Source organism: Octodon degus, unplaced genomic scaffold, assembly GCF_000260255.1.
Source record: "Octodon degus isolate 3935 unplaced genomic scaffold, OctDeg1.0 scaffold00287, whole genome shotgun sequence".
NCBI classification, from domain to species: domain Eukaryota; kingdom Metazoa; phylum Chordata; class Mammalia; order Rodentia; family Octodontidae; genus Octodon; species Octodon degus.
Window position 1 is genome coordinate 1,193,674 of NW_004524863.1, and position 4,283 is coordinate 1,197,956.

Here is a 4,283-nt window from a genome sequence, read left to right on the forward strand (position 1 = left end):
CACTGAGCCATCTCACCAGCCCCAAGGAGCCTAATTTTGAGGTCATCTTGGGCAATTCAGTGAATTAGCAAGATCTTGTCCTGAAATAAGACAATAAAAAAGACTGGGGATACAGCTCAGTGCTCCCTGGGTTCAATTCCCAGTACTGGGGGAAAAATTCTGAAACTACCATCTTCCTTCGATCAACTCTTTTCCTATGCACCATTTCTCACATTGTGCGTGTGTGTGCACACGCATGTGTGTGTGTTCATTATGCAAAAGTTGCACACAGCTCAAACTTAAATTGTGCTTTTTTAGCACTTTGAAATCCTTTAGGGCTCTCTTTCTCACTGTGTGCAGTATATACTTGTATAGAGCACCAGCCTTTTTCCCACTGTCAAATTAATGAATTCAAGTAAAAATCACCCCAAAGCATACTACCAAAAGCCCTCTTCCTAGTGAGGAGCAAAATTACATTCATCTCACATCAAGGACTCCCCCTTCCCTAGGAGCCCTATATTCTAATAGCTCGCTCTTTGCAGTGGTGCACCTGGCAGAGACTGAGCCAGGTTTCTCCCAGGTCTCTCTCCCTCATCTAGCTACTACCTTCTTCAAAACAGGAAACCAAAAGCTGGGTGTGGTGGTGCATGCCTATAATCCCAGCACTCAGGAGGCTGAGGTGGGAGGCTCATTATGAGTTCAAGACCAGCCTGGGCTAAAAAATGACCTCAAGGACAGCCTGGGCTACAAAGTGAGTAGCCAGTAGGGAGACCCTGTCTCAAAAAGAAAAACATAAACAAGGAAGTCAGTGCTGGCCCTTGCCCTGCCAACTCCCTGTCAATGCCCTTGTTAGCTGAAAAGGCAGCCAAACAGATTTTTCCAGGCCTTTGACACTTTCCAAACGTCAGGGCAGATCCACTTCCCGGGGTCACAGTGTGAGGACAGGAGGCCAAACACCATCACATCTCACTTGGCTTGGTAAAGTAATAAAAATCAGGCTCAAGTCAATAACTTCTGAGGATAACCCACTAATATTATAGACTGCTAGACAGTGTTGGGTTGTTTAGCTGAATTCAAACACTTATAGTATTTAGGTGCCAATAGAATATCCATCTCTGGGCTGGAGAGATGGCTCAGTGGAATAAGTACTTCCCTGGCAAGTGCAAGGGCCTGAGTTCAATCTCCGGTTCTGAAAAAAAAGAAGAAGAATATCTATCTCTGACAGGACTAAAAAAAAGGGGGGGGGAGAATACAAAGGAAAGATAATTTTGTATTTATATATACAAAATAATTAGGATAGATATTACAGCTACTTTCGCTTAATTTAATGAGAAGAAAGAGGTGTACTAATAGTGTTTGGACAGGATATCCTGTCTGCTTCTTGTACTATGGATAACCACTAAGAAGATAACAATGTACAATGTATTGATTATTGAAACTGTCCTATTAATCAGCTTTGAAACTGTCTCATTCATACTTGTTTCTCAATAAAATTTTTTTAAAAAGTAATAAAAATCAACTTGTTGTATTTTATTAAATGGCTGGAGTTCCCAAAGGAGCGAATTCTCTTGTGTTATCATTTCCCTTTCATCCCATTAGCCAAGAAAATACTGAAACTCCAATCTCCTCTTTGTTCCAGCAGCTGCAATTTATTTTCATGAAACAACTATTGTACTATTTGTAATAAGACCCCTAGAAGAGGCTTCTAGCAATTTCCGGGAACATCCTGTGGGAAAACTCCTTTTTCTATAAATGGGAGAAAGGGGTCAGATTTTGGCCTCCTTCAGACTTTGGCAGGAACTGAGGAAGCTCAGGATTGCGTCTGATGTCCTCTCTGTTGAATTCATTCAGGCCAGGGCTGGAGTAGGTGAGTATGAACACGCAGTGGGTAGACCGGAGCACCAGTGTGCACTGAGGTGGGGGTGCCCAGAAAGTGTGAGGCACAGGGAGTGCTGGCCCAATTCCTGAGTCATCCCCAACCCCCTTCCACTTGCCTGGTCACTAACCAGTTCCAGCTGTGCTCCGTTCTGGCCATTACTCCCCATATGGTCTCTAGGAACTTGTGACTAATTGAGTGCGTGAACATTTGTCGTGTGTATCCTTAAAAACAGGAGTTTCCAGGGTAACATCTGGGAGCTAAACTCCTCAAGCCAGGGAGAGCTTCCTCTCTCCTGACTCCTCTAGGCATCTGAGGGAAAAACAGGCCAGAGGGTAATCTTAATCTTTCTCCATGCCAAGGGCAGAGTCTGGACCAGCCTTAACTTGGTTCAAACATGCTTTTTCACCCCTTGACTTCTCAGTTTCAGACCGTTATATATTAGGATGCCCAGTCAGGATAGCTTCCACTGGGTAAAGGTAGCTGTGTGGGAGGTGGGTGGTAGGTGATGGTTAGGAGAATGGTTTCTCCTAGCCTAGAAACCTCATACACTTGTGGCTGCCACCCAGAGCTCCATGGTCGCTTGTGATCAGGAAATGCTCTTAGAAGTCTCCCTACTTCCTCCTGCCAGAGTGTCATTAAAATACCTCCATAGAAACTCCAGCAGAGAGGGAAAGCAGCCTGCAGGAAGGGAGTAGGAAAAGGAGGCTAGGTGTTCCTTCTCTTGGAGTTAAGTTCTCTTTTGGGGACAGGCGAACGCATGTCCCAACCCTTTGCACACATTCCCACATCTCCCCCAGTGAGAGATGACACATTTAGAGAGCAAAAGAGTTGTGTCAGTCTGTAAGGGGTGGTAATGATGAGGCACAGTGGGAGACAAATTAGTCACGTAGGCCTTGCACAAGTGCCTAGTCTGAGGCCCAAGGGGGTTTTGTTTGGGTGTCTGCTGAGCTCCCAGAGAAAGGAAGAGCCCTAGACTCTGTCTCTACCTGCAGATGCATTTGTTTTCTGTGAAAAGGTGATAGTACTGAGGTACAGGGTTGTTATTGAGGTTAAACAGCTTTTAGCCTTTTACTCTCTCTCTCTCTCTCTCTCTCTCTCTCTCTCTCTCCAGCTCCCTCTCAAGCCTTCTAAGACCAGAAAAATAACAGGTTTGGGGGTAGAAAAAGAACAAAAGGGATGAGAAGGAGCCGTGCTGGGGACCAAGCTGGGGGTCAAGCCAGATAGTCCCCAGTCTCCATCATTCCTGGGTGCTTCAGCTTTGGTGTTGGCCTCTGTCACCCATCGCTCAGAGATTCTCTGTTCTCCCTGCTTGACACTGGTCATCTGGGACTTAGTCACCCACTTGTCACTCAATGCTGAGAGAGTCATGGGGTCAGCATCACTGAGGACATCAACATGAGTCAAAAGAATTCCTCACCTTGACCCTGCAGTGTGGAGTTTCCCTGTGCTAGTCTCTCCCCAGGATGTGGGGACTGGCTCAGAAAGGAAGTTCCCCCAGGGACACAGGTCCAGTCATCCTCTCTCCTGTTGCTGCACATTATTTGAATACTGCAAATGTGTGGTGCCTCAGGGCCAGTGGGATATTCAGTGTCTCCTCACCTGTTAGGAGTAAGTGCTAAGAGTCAGCATAGTATCTGAAAACAGCACTCCTTACAGCAGAAGAATTTTTTTTTAATGTATTTTTTTATATTTATTTTTATTTATTACATTTATTTATTGTGTGTGTGTGTGGCCAGCTCAGCCCACCAGGGGGCGGGTCTGGCTGGCAGGTGGTGCTGGGGATCGAACCGTGGTCCCTGTGCTTTGCCAAGCTTGTTTCAAGTAGGTGCTTTAGACCACTGAGCCATCTCTCCAGCCCCAGCAGAAGAATTTGAATACAGGCCAAGTCAGTTAGGGGCTCCATGTTCTTGCTCAAGTTTCCCTCTTGTCTCCATTTCCTTTTTCTTTTTCTTTTTTTTTTTTTTTTTTCTGGCAGAACCAGGGATTGAACCAGGCACTTGCGCTTGCCAAGAAAGCACTTATTCCACTGAGCCATCTCCCTGACCACTCCATTTCCTTTTTCTTTTTTTTTCTCTGTCTCTCTGTCTCTCTGTCTCTCTGTCTCTCTGTCTCTGTCTCTGTCTCTGTTTCTGTCCCTCTCTGTCTCTGTCTCTGTCTCTCTGGAACTGGGGGTTAAATCCACAATCTCAGGCATTCTAGGCAAGGAATATACTACTCTATAGTCATAGCCTCTTCTTTTTCTCTTCTAAAACATAGCCAGGAGCAGTGCCATGTGCCTATAATCCTAGCTAAGCAGGAGATTGAAGCAGGAGGATCCCTTGAGCCCAGTTTAGACCTAGCTTAGGTAAGACCTCATTTCTGATAGATAGATAGGCCAGGACAATTTCTTCCTCAGAGGATATTTCTGAGAATTAAATGAGAAAGT